The sequence below is a fragment of the Triturus cristatus genome, chromosome 7 (genome assembly GCF_964204655.1).
Source record: "Triturus cristatus chromosome 7, aTriCri1.1, whole genome shotgun sequence".
NCBI lineage: Eukaryota > Metazoa > Chordata > Amphibia > Caudata > Salamandridae > Triturus > Triturus cristatus.
In genome coordinates this window covers 83,857,388-83,869,768 of record NC_140590.1, presented here as the reverse complement: position 1 = coordinate 83,869,768, position 12,381 = coordinate 83,857,388, and the positions used below count along the sequence as shown (strand labels likewise).

The following is a 12,381-nucleotide window of genomic DNA, read 5'->3' as shown; positions in this document are numbered from 1 at the left end:
GCTGGGAGGGAGCTGTGTGTCCCTCCTCCCCGACACGGGGCTGGGAGGGAGCTGTTAGCCCCTCCTCCCTGACACAGGGCTGGGAGGGAGCTGTGAGCCCCTCCTCCCTGACACGGGGCTGGGAGGGAGCTGTGTGTCCCTCCTCCCCGACACGGGGCTGGGAGGGAGCTGTTAGCCCCTCCTCCCTGACACAGGGCTGGGAGGGAGCTGTGAGCCCCTCCTCCCTGACACGGGGCTGGGAGGGAGCTGTGTGTCCCTCCTCCCCGACACGGGGCTGGGAGGGAGCTGTGAGCCCCTCCTCCCTCACACGGGGCTGGGAGGGAGCAGTGAGCCCCTCCTCCCGGACACAGGGCTGGGAGGAAGCTGTTAGCCCCTCCTCCCTGACACGGGGCTGGGAGGGAGCTGTGAGCCCCTCCCTGTACAGACCAAGGAGGGCGAAGGAGGAAGAATCAAGGGAGAGGTTGGTTTACGGGACCGGAGAACCACAAAGAATAGATGCAGGTGAGGTGCCAAAGGTATTAGAAACAATGAATAGATGAGTCCCTAGATTCCATCCATCCCAAAGATATTTGTCAGAGGCTGAAGTGTCTGTTTTAGGAAGAGGATTATCTTTGCATTCATACCATCCACTCAATAAGTTGGAGAGATATAAAGATATATCTAGCCTTTTTTGGAAAATCAGATTAAATAAAATTCTTCCAACACAGTCCCCCTAATCTTCACAGGGACAGAAATAGGTCATGACTGAATTGTCAGTCTCAGTTCAACCCTAATTTGAAAATGGTTGGCTCAGAAATCGAGATTTTCGAGAAGGTGGTTATTAAAGTTTTGAAAAAAACCTTGACATTTTACCTTAAACAAATTTCAACCTGTCATATGGAGAACACAGGTCCTTGAATGAATTAGCTACAGATAAGAAAATAAAGCTCAAACCGTGTGATAAAGTGGGCAGGATCGTTCTAGCTACATTGAGAAGATGGAAGATATGCTCAGAGTTTCTGACTGTTACGCTAAAGTCTCCTCCGACTCTACAAACGATTGTCATCTGTCATAAATAAGTTAGTGACACAAGCTAATGAGAACCAGAAGGCCTATATTTCCAAGCAAGAGCTAGACTTTCTTATAAATCCTGAAGCGAGAATGGCAGTGCTGTATGCTCTACTGAACATTCATGAACATGCAGTCGATCCTCCTCTTAGACCAATTGTGTCGAGCATTGGTTCAATAACTGAGCCACCCTCACAGTATGTGGACTCCTGTTTGAGGCAATTGCTTTTTATTTGAAGTCTGACATACCTTACACCACTGATATGACCGAGAAAGTAGAGTACTTGACCTTTGAACCCATTGTTGACATAACTCTAGATGTTGAGTTACTTTATATGAATAGTAAACCTATTGAGATGGTTTTTCTAGCTTTGAGTAACTATGACAATTCACTACCCACTGAATGTTTGTTTTGTAAAGTGCAGTGAAGTGGTCTTGTTGAATAACTATTTCCTGTTCATTGGCTGTACCTATCAGTAAATACAAGTGACTAGTCTGGAAGCCACTTGTGCTCCTAGAATCGCTGATCTGTACATTGGATCATTTGACGAACAGCACATTTATAACAGTGGCACCTTTTTAGGAGAATATTCTTCAATGGTGATGATATATAGATGACATTTGCGTAATCTGTATAGGTTAAGAAGAGATCTTAGGAGAATTTTTACAATGACTCAATCTGGTTAAAAGATTTTGAAATTTACAGCTCATAAAAGCAGGTCTAGGATACAGTTTCTAGATACCTGGATTTGGGCTGATGATAATTGTTTGCAAGTTCGAATCGACACAACGTCTACTGCTAGGAACACTTTGCTTCATTTTGATAGTTTTCATCCTAAAAACCAATGTGAATCGCCCTTCCACCGGTTAAATCAATGAAACAAACATCTCTAACTGGCAAAGCTCGCCTTTCATGCAATCACAGAGGTAATAATTGTCAATTATGTGATGCAGCGGTAAGAACAAGATGCTTTATTTATCAGAACAGGAAGCTGTATTGAAACGACTTTACCACCCGCCGCCTTCGAACATGATTTACCTTATCTTTTTCCCTTGTGGTAATTATTATATTGGTGAAACGAGTGGAGAAATTCACGTGTGTTTCACTGAATACAAACCAGCTATAAGATATAAAAAAGACAGAGCTCCCTTAGTGAGGCAGTGCATCGAGTTGGCACATAAGGAGATTGACTTTAAATGGGTGATTGTAAAGAAAATTAAGAGTGATGCAAGAGGTGGTATTTTGAGGAAAAAGAGACTGGCCTATGAAACTTTTTGGATCTTTAATCTGAATACCCATATTCTGAATGAAAAATGCATATAGGAAAATGTGTGATGGGCCTCCTTTTGCATCTATAGAGTGTCGCTTCTATAAGGTTTCCTGCAGCAGTTTTAAGAGACATGAGCAGTCTGTAAGCTATTGTTTTCAGTATTTCTTGGGAGAGAATGAGACATTTAGCTGATATTTTTATTTTTAGCCAATTCTTAGTATTCTTGATTTATTTTGAAGTTGAGTTTTCTTTCTTAGCAATTTTTTTAAGGTTAGAAATTTACCAGTTTCTTTCATTGTAGTATAAAAGTTCCTTTCAATATTTGGAACTCGCAAGTTTATTGAACACAGCTCTTTGACTGTACAACGTCCTATGTCAGGCCATGCTCTGCCCCTAATTCCTGTTTCAAAATCCTGGGTTTTCGTTGCCAGTTCGCATGAGAAAGTTTGAATTGTTATATTTTATATAGGTACTATACTATAGGCCCAGGTATCTTTGTTACCTTTCACCTATATTCTTCCCTACATTACACTGATAACAGTTTACAGGGACTGACATTTTACTTAGATACGACACTGCATTCAGAATGCAGATTTTACCTGGTTCAAAATCTCATACATTTTGCATGAGGATTCTTAAAAGCACAGCAGGACTACCATCTCCTGTATAATATCCATGTATAAAGTTCATGCCCGATGTCATCCTTAGACCGAAACAGTAATGCAACGAGGTAGGACCCCTGGGGACACCTATGGGTCTATACATCACATCTTGCTAAGATAGACAGAGGAGACCAGGACTTCCCGGACGACACACTGACCAGAGACGCTGAGGTTCCTGCATGCAGACACTCCAGCTCGCAGTGGTCTAAACACATCCCTCGCGGGCTGTCTAACTCGAGACCAGGACGGGGTCCCACAGTCTCCCACTTCAGGTAATGGGGTTGACTTTATCCTAGAGGGATTCTTGGCTTAACACCTACACACATGCTAGGTACTCGTAGGTACATCTAGTTAGGCAGGCATCGTAGGAGTACGCATCTTTTTATTATCATGTATTTTATAAACTTGTATGTATTCATGATTACTGCAAGATGGTAGAGTCATACTATCCTTTTACTTTTGTAATATCGCTAATTATTTATATATTTTACTGTCTAGCAATTGTGCCAGCTAATCTATTTTACACTAGAATAACAACTGTTCAATAAATGCTCATTGAAAACGCCCAGCCGTTTATTCTTTGCATCCCTCTAAGACAGACTAAATAAGCATGAGTGACTGAGCGAAAAGTAGTATATTGTTTCCACAGTCCTCAGGGATCAGGATTGTCATGTTTGATGGTTGCCAAGAGCTATTCTCTCCTTGGTAAGAGAAGAGTCTAGTGGCAGTGTGAGCTAGCTGATACAAAAGGCCAACATACCCGGTGGGGGTGTTCAGAACCAGTCTGACGCCAATCCTACAGTGTGTGCTGTCCGAACGCGCAGATCCTGTATAGTTTTATAGAAACTACACGACATGGCGCAGCCACCGTTGGTTAGGCACTTATTTAACAGTAGAATCTGAGTAGCTCAGTCGTGCTAGTCTCAGAGACCCCTCCTCAGAAATAGCCAGAGACGTCTGGAGTGGGAGGGCACAAACTCCGCCGCAGCTGAGTAGGCAAAATACTATTTATTGGTTGTTGGTTAATCAAGCTTAAAGGACACTTTGTTCCTAAAATTGTGCAAAACACCTTATCTTAGTTCCCTTGAAAACGCTCTTCTTACTAAAACAATAACTGAGTCAGAAAATAACGCTGTACAAGTACTAAATTTCCCAACAGATGAAGAAGATTCAGATGCAATTCAGATTGCAGAAAGTTTTAGGAATGCGTTACCATAAAATTAGGTGCACACAGTCTAACATCCAGGGGTGGACCAGTAGCTTTCATGATTGAGGCAAACAAATTATTTAGGACAGAGGTATTCTAGTCATGGGTTACATTCCAGGTTGCAAGAACAAAAACATTTCATTTCTATACAGAGAGTGAAATACTGAACGAATATTGTCCTATTCAAGTTCCACTCACTTATCAGGAACATTTTTACTGGTGTAAAGGTGCCCTCCCCCAAACAAAAAAATGAGTAAGGCTTGGTTCTCTCGGAAGAGAAGGAGCGACGTGAGTGGGTCACAGAGATTATTTGTAGTGTGTTAGTGAGTTGCTGTTGTGTTACAATATTGAAATATTGAAAACACATATCACTATCCTTGAATATTAGATGTAAGCACATTTAGAATTTGGACGAGGTACCTGTGCACTCTCAGTGACCTGGCCACAGAGGGCTTGAAACAGCTGAAATCGAATCATAAATTCAAAGATTTTCCAAACATGGGCCCCCAAAACTACGTTTTGCCAGGGCCCCAAAATCCTTAAGATTACCCTGTGACGTGGCTGATATTAGCGGCCTACACCACATCCTGACATTGAAACGATGCCAGGAGGAGACTTACTTATACTTGCAAAGAATTATAAAATATTTTTTTTTGATAAACAAGTTTTTATTGTTTTGTGCAACAAAAACAGTGAGCCTTTCAGACCAACAATATACAGTAGTCCCATCTGGGAATCATTCCCCCTCTCAGCCCCCCCCCCCCCGGACCACCCCCCCCCCGCCCCCACCCCGCTCCACCAGATCACACTACATTTCCTAACCATTTCCCCCACACCCTACGATATTTTTTGTGGCAGCCCCGAGCTTGGTAAAGAGTCCGCTCTTGCGCCGCACACCAGTCCACTCCCGCGCTCCACCTGGTCAGACTGGGCGGCTGCGGCTGTTTCCAGGCTGCCGCAATGTCCCGCTTTGCCACCATTAGCGCTGTCATAAGGAACAATTTTTCAGCGCGGGTGCCGTCCAGGCCATCAGTGATACCCAATAGGATATGTTTAGGGTCGTGTGGCACCTCCCACCCCAGGACATCCGTCAAGTCAGTTTCAATGCTACGCCAGTACCCCTCCAGTTCCGGGCATGACCATACCATATGGATGAAGTCGGCCTGGTCAAAGCCACAGCGAGGGCAGGCTGCGTCGGTGGAAAGACCCGCACGGCGCATGCGCGCTGGTGTAAGGTACGCCGTATGCAGATAATAGATTTGGATGAGCCTCAGCTTGGCGGAGGCCGTCACCAGCCTGGGGGCCATAAGGGCGTCCCGCCAGTCGATCTCGTCCAAGGGACCCACCCATTCCTCCCATCGCTCCCTCAGACCCTCCTGGGGCACAGGGGTATTGTTAACAAGGGAACGATATATTCTGGATATGCCTCCCTTCCCTAGGTTACCCATCAGAACCTGAGCTTCTGGGGGGCTATGGTCCGGCAGCCGGATGTCCAGCGGGGTGTGTGCCCGTATGGCGTGTCGCAATTGGAGGTATCTATAGAATTGGGACGAGTGGAGAGAAAAGCGCGCCTGCAGTTCTAAGTATGAGCACATGCGCCCCCCCCGCCACACGTCCCCCAGCTGGGAGATACCGAGCAAATCCCATGGTCCGAAGCCCTCCAGCCCCACAACCTCCCGCAACCATGTCCCATGCCAGAGAGGGGTGGCGCGCGTCAATGTCCTGGTCCATCCGGTGTGGCGGAGCGCAGCCCGCCAAGCCAGGAAAACCGCCCTAGTGATGTCGGGGCAGGAGGTGGGAACCGGGGCGCCGTACATGCGGTCCTGAACGCTGGAGAGACCCAGGGCTTCCAGCTCCACCCTGTAGGCCGGATCGGACCATCCCCCCCCAAACCAGTCGTGGATGACCAGAAGCCGGGTGGCCAGGTAATAAAGGTAGAGGTTGGTCATACCAAGCCCCCCATCAAAGGTGGGGAGGCGGCAGATCGGCAAGGCCAGCCTCGGCCTTCCACCACCCCAGAGGAACCTGGTGGCCATCCCGTCCAACTCGCGAAACCACGACCTCGGAAAGGACACCGGGGTGTTCTGCAATACATACAGAAACCGAGGGAGGATCATCATTTTGTAGAGCGCCACGCGCCCCAGGGGGTTCAGCGGGAGCGAGTGCCACCGAGTGAGGTCTGCTTTGGCTTTTTTGACTAAAGGGGCCACGTTGAGTGCCCAGCTCAATTCCGGGAGGAGGGAGACCCAGATGCCCAGGTATTTGAAGGACAGTCGGCGGAGGGGAATCGTGGTCTGCCAATCGAAGCATTCGCGGGAGGGATGAAGAGGCACGAGGACCGACTTGTGCGAGTTGAGGCGGAGGCCAGAGGCGCGGGCAAAGCGGCTCAAAATGTGGAGAGCCCGAGGACCCGAGCGCGCTGGGTCACCAAGGTACAGCAGGACATCGTCCGCATAGAGGGCGATCCTGTCCTCCTCGAGGCCCGGCCACTCCCATCCCCGAATGAGAGGATCCGCTCTGATTAGGGCGGCAAGGGGCTCCATTGCGAGCGCGAAAAGGAGGGGTGAGAGCGGGCACCCCTGCCGCGTGCCCCGGCCGATCCGGAACGCTCCTGACAGTGCCCCATTAACCAACACTCTGGCGCGAGGGCGCGCATACAGAACCCGCACCATCCCAACAAACTTGGGACCAAAACCCATATGAGCCAAGACGTCGAACAGGTAGGGCCACCCCACTGAATCGAAGGCTTTCTCGAAGTCGGCCAGCAGGAGAGTGAGGTATGGAGATAGGCGGTGGCGGTGCGCCAGAGCCACATGGAGGCGGCGGAGGCAATGGCGAGTGCCTCGATCCGGCATGAAGCCACATTGGTCCGGGTGCACCAAACGCGATAGGAAGGGCCGGAGCCGCTGGGCTAGGACCGCGGCATATAGTTTGATATCGGTATTGATCAGAGAGATCGGCCGATAGGCCGACCTGTCACTGGGCGGCGGAATGGATTTAGGCAGGACCACAATTGTGGCAATGTCGGCCTCTGGGGGGAAGGAGCCTCTCTCAACCGCCTCCACGTACAGGGCACCCAGCCGTGGAACCAAGTGCTCCTTGTAGGTGGCGTAAAACTCCTGCGGGAACCCGTCCGGGCCGGGGGTCTTCCCGGCGGACGTGCGCCCTATCGCGTCTCCGATCTCCTCAGGGGAGATGGGAGCCTCCAGGCTCTCCCAATCACTCGGCCCCAGCCGGGGAAGGCTTAGGGCACCAGCGGCGAGCAAGGAAGCCAAAGACAGATCCGATGCCCGTGCCCGGTAGAGTTGTGAGTAGTACTGAGCGAAAGCGCCCGCTATAGCCACGGATGAAGACTGAAGCGCGCCACCCGAGTCGGTCACCGCCGGGATGATGCGTGATGCCCTGGGGTACGTGGCCAGCCGGTGTAGAAGCGCCCCGTTTTTGTCGCCCCAGCCGTATACCCGCGCCACCGAAGATTGCCAAAGAAGTTTAGCTGCGTCAAGCGACCGCTGACGAATCTCCTCACGTAGGAGCCGTAGCTGCCGGGTCTCGGCCGGGTCGGCAGAGTCAGAGACGGATTGCTCCAGGCGCAGCGCCTGAGCCTCGCAGGCTGTGAGCTGCTGCAGCTGCGCCAGGCGGTGTTTCATCACCTGTGCCTTAGCAACCCCCCTAACCGTGGCCTTACAAGCCTCCCAGAGGGTGCCCGCCGAGGAGACCGATCCGTCGTTGTCGCCAAAATAGAGTGCCAGCGCGGTCCCCACTTCCTTACGGAGCGTCTTGTCCTGCAGGAACCACGCATTAAAACGCCACATTTGGCGAGCACCGTAAGGTGGGGGGCCCAAACCCAGCAAAAGCGGAGAGTGGTCGGATATCCCCCGGGGAAGGATGCGGACGTCTTGGATACCCAGACAGTCGGCCGAGGGGACAAAGATCGCGTCGATGCGTGCCTGAGTGTGGTGGGCGGCCGAGGTGTGGGTATACTGTCGCGTGCGTGGGTGCCAGAGCCGCCACACATCACAGAGGCCCTGTGCCTCCGCCCACCCGGCCAGCTGCTTCGCCCGCGCCGCGCGGGAGTCCGAGACCGGACCCGAAGAGTCAAGGTGCGGGGCCGAGACGGCGTTAAAGTCTCCTCCGAGAACAACAGTACCAGGTGGAAAAGCCGCTAGCCAGGACGCGGTCAGAGATAAGGCCGAGGACAGCCCCGTGGACGGCACGTAAAGTGACAGGAGGCTGAGTGGCCGGCCCTCGAGCACGCCGCTAATCGCAACCCCCCTCCCCTGGGAGTCATGGACCACTCGGGCCAACACAAAAGGGAAGGAACGGCGCAGGAGGACCGCAACCCCCCGCGACCCGCGCGAGAACCCGGAGTGCCACACACGGTCGAATCCGAAGCGCGCCAAAAAGGGACAGTTTTCTCCGAGGAGGTGGGTTTCCTGAAGCAGGAGCACGTCCGCACCCGCGCGCTGGGCGTATTTGAGGACAGCAGTGCGCTTAAGCCGGTCCAGCAGGCCGTTCACATTCCAGGACAGGATGCGCACCTGGGCTTTGGGGGCTAAATCAGCCATGGCAGCAGTGGGAATGGAGCGCGCCGGGGAGAGGGCAGGCGGGGGGCACCGGGGGGATACCCTTGAACCCGGGTGTCAGCAAAGGGGGCACGGAGCGTGCAGGCCCCTGAAGGACCATGGAGCCCCCACCGGGGGAAGCGAGCGGACGGTGGCGGAGGGTGAGCGACCGCAGAGCGCGCAAATGGAGCCGAGTGAAGGGACGCGACGCCTCGCGCCGCGCAGCGCTGTGTGAAAGGCTCAGTAAATAACAGTGCAAACCCAAACTAAACAGTCTCGCGAAGAGAAACCCCAAACAAACCCCCAACCCCAACCCCCCACCCCCCACCCTACACTTCAAAACCAGAAGCATCTGTCGCCCGAACGGAACCAACAGTCACAAGACCCCAAGCTCAGGTGCTCGGGTATAAAGAGCGTAGTGGACCCCTCCTGAAGTACGGATTACATTGTGCGGACCTGGGCTGGCACTGGGGAGCGCAAGAATGCGGAGCCCCCTACCCCCGCCCTCGGGCAAGGCTGTTACCTTCCCCGCAACTGCAAGAAACAAAGAAAAAAGTCATATGGCTGGACTGCGAGAAAGGTCTGATGAGTCAATGTGCGTGTTGAGGGGGGTCGGAGATCCGGTCGGGCCAGGTGATGCTCGGCGCCGGGATCCCCCGGCTGCCCGGGAGGAGGCTTCAGAAGAGGCGGAGGAGTCCCTCATCGGTCTGCCAGAGGCGCTCACAGACCGGGCCTTGAGGACCGCGGCACCTCGCCGCTGCCGGGAGCGTGTGCGCTTCCCGCGCCGTGGCCGCTGGGACCCAGCCGCAACGGGGCACCCGGGCCCTGCAACGGGCGGCCCCCCGCCCGGCTGCCGCAGAGGCCGCTCCTCGGAAATCCATGCCCAGGCCGCCCTGGGGGTGTCAAAGAACAGCGTCTTACCCTGAAAGACAAGACGGAGGCGGGCCGGGAACTGGAGCTGGTACTGAAGGCCCAGGGAGCGCAGCTTCTGCTTCACCTCCGTGTATGAACGGCGCTGCTCCTGGACCTCCCGGGTGTAGTCTGGGAAAATCATAATGGTGTGATTGTCATAGGCCAGTTTGCCGCTCACCCGAGCCTCCCGCAGAATGGCGTCTCTGTCCCTGAAGTTAAGGATCCGAAGAATAAAGGGGCGCGGGGGGGCCCCCACCGGAGGCTTGGACGCCAGCGACCGGTGCGCCCTCTCCACCACGAACCAGGTTGACAAGCTGCCCGCCGGCATCCAGGATTTAAACCAGGCCTCCAGGAAGTCGTCGGCCCGGCCCGACTCGACCCCCTCCGGGAAGCCCACCAAGCGAAGGTTATTGCGGCGGGCGCGATTTTCGGCATCCTCCGCCCGCCTGTGTAGTTCCTTGGAGTGGGTCGTGAGCTCCCGGACCTGGTCTTGTAATTGATGGATGTCATCCTCCGTCGCGGAGATCCGCGATTCGGCCTCCGTGATGCGGGCCGTGGCGTTGCGGAGATCCTGCCTCAGAAGCGCAACATCTATCTTCACCTCCCCGACCATCCCCTCCAACGAGGTGCGAGAGGCATCGATCGCGTGTAGGATGGTGGCCAAGTCCTTGTTGGGGGCGGGCGCCTCCCCTCCGCCGGCACCCGGGGGGTCCGGTGTCGCGAAGCGGTCAATCTTCGTTTGATGGGATGTTGCCAGCTGCTTAGGGCCTTTGTCCTTACCCATGGTGGGTCAACGCGTCGCGCCCTCCGAGGCCGGGGCCGGGCGAGCACCGCTCCGCGTCCCGTGCAGTCCCAGAAGGAGGTCCCCGGGCAAGCCGCAGGGCCAGTCCAGCAGCTCGGAGCACCGCTACTGCCCCCGCTCCCGGGACGCAGAGGTCACAGGGCGCCCCCTTCCAGCCCACCGCAGGCCCGTTAGCCACCTCGCCAGGCAGGTGGGACGAGGGGCAATGGGCAGAGGGGCCCCCTCGGCAGCAGCCCTCCAGCAGTCGGCACCAGGCGGAACCAGTTCAGCGTCGCCCCCCCGTCAGGTCGCCGCCGCGGGCACCGGAGCCCGATGCGCGGGGGCCTTCCACAAGATCCGGGGGGGGGGGGGCCGAGCCTCCACGGGGGACCTCGCCAGCAGCAATCACCACCATACGCTCGCAGCAGGGGGGCCGGGGGGGGCAGAGGAAGGCAGTCCTCCGGAGAATGCACCGGTTCACAGGCCAGGGTGCGACAATATGGCGGGTGGCGGCAATCACTGATCCGGGCCCAGCCCCACGAGCTCCCACTACTACTCGGGCCGATCCGCCCGCCGATCAGGGCCCCGCGGCCGGGGAAGGTCCGGGGAGGCGCTGGGGGTCTGTCGCGCCCCCCCCCCCACTCACCCGCGGTGTGTCACAGGCCGATATGCCTCTCCGCGGGCCTCTCCCGCCTCCGGACAGCCGCCAGTAGACAGAGGCCCGCGCCCCTCGTGTAGCGCCGCGGGCGCTCGTAGCAGGCGCCGCCGGCCGAGGAACCGGCCGAGTGCGCGCCCCCGCCGCGGTGACTCTTGCAGGCGGCAAAGCTCGGTCCCCAAGGCTCGGAGGCAGCCAAAAGTCGCAGCGAGGGCAGGGCTACAACTCCGCTGCAAGTGGCGGGAAGCGGATTGCAGCCAGGACGGCAGCAACGGAGGAAGATCGGATGTGAGGGGTCAGGTAGCACGGAGCTCTACCTCGGCGCGGCCATCTTGGCTAGCGCCACCTAGCGCTCTCCTGAATTATAAAATATTTACAGAAACATGACACAGTTTGTCATTAGGACACTAACGGTCCAGCCGGCAATGGTTACAACAAACACAAATACAGGTCAAAATACAGCAAGTCAAATAACAGCACCATCTTTACCCACAGTTATGGGTAAAATTCCCACAAAATGTGAACAAATGCCATTCTGGGTAGCTCAAAAATTAACACAGCTAGAAGCAGTATTCCCAAATACTAGCCCGTATGAAAAACACAGAATGCTGATAATCTGCTTGGAAATGGGGATTATACCACAGATAGAGGATTGTACCTCTTGGGGTACAGTTTTTGCTGCCATATAAAACAGAACTCATGGTATCCCATCATTAGCAGTAATACCAGATGAAGTAGGACAAATACAAAATGAGTACGGAGAAGAACCTGCTCTGAATTTAGGGATGAAATTACCAGGTAATTTTGCCCCGGTATCAGCTATAATATTAGCTAATATTAAAGGAGAAGCAGCATCATTGGCAATCCGTCAACGCCGTAGGGAGTTCAGTCCCATACAACAGGAACATAAATTACCTAAAATAATTGAGACTGTATATGCAGAGTTAGGCAGAGACAGCTTGGGTGGAGAAGCATTAAAACCCCAACTGATGGGTAGTCCTGAAAAGGACACTTTCAAACAGACACCTACTTCCTCAAAGAAGAAGTGGACAATAACAAAAAACAAAAAGTTAAAGAAAACAGATCTCAATCCAGAGGTAGATCTCCTCCACAGGAGCCCTCCAGCAGGAGGTATAACTTTAGGTATAGGGACAATATTAGGAAACCTGACAGGTATCAGGATACTGATACACATTCATATCCTTCCTTTCAGGGTTCAATGATAAACTCCGAAAGAGAAGGACGGACAGACAAGAAAAGCGTACAAAGTCCAGAGACAAGCAA

The 12,381-nt window shown here is 53.8% G+C and overlaps 1 long non-coding RNA gene across 1 annotated transcript in view; it reads left to right on the top strand.

Annotated features, from left to right (window-relative positions):
- Positions 1 to 394: 394 nt before the first annotated feature.
- Positions 395 to 12,381, top strand: part of LOC146808880 (uncharacterized) — a 90,756-nt gene continuing 78,769 nt past the window's right edge. The window contains exon 1 of the long non-coding RNA XR_014966271.1: positions 395 to 501. This is a non-coding gene — a long non-coding RNA (uncharacterized LOC146808880). The remainder of the gene's footprint in view (positions 502 to 12,381) is intronic.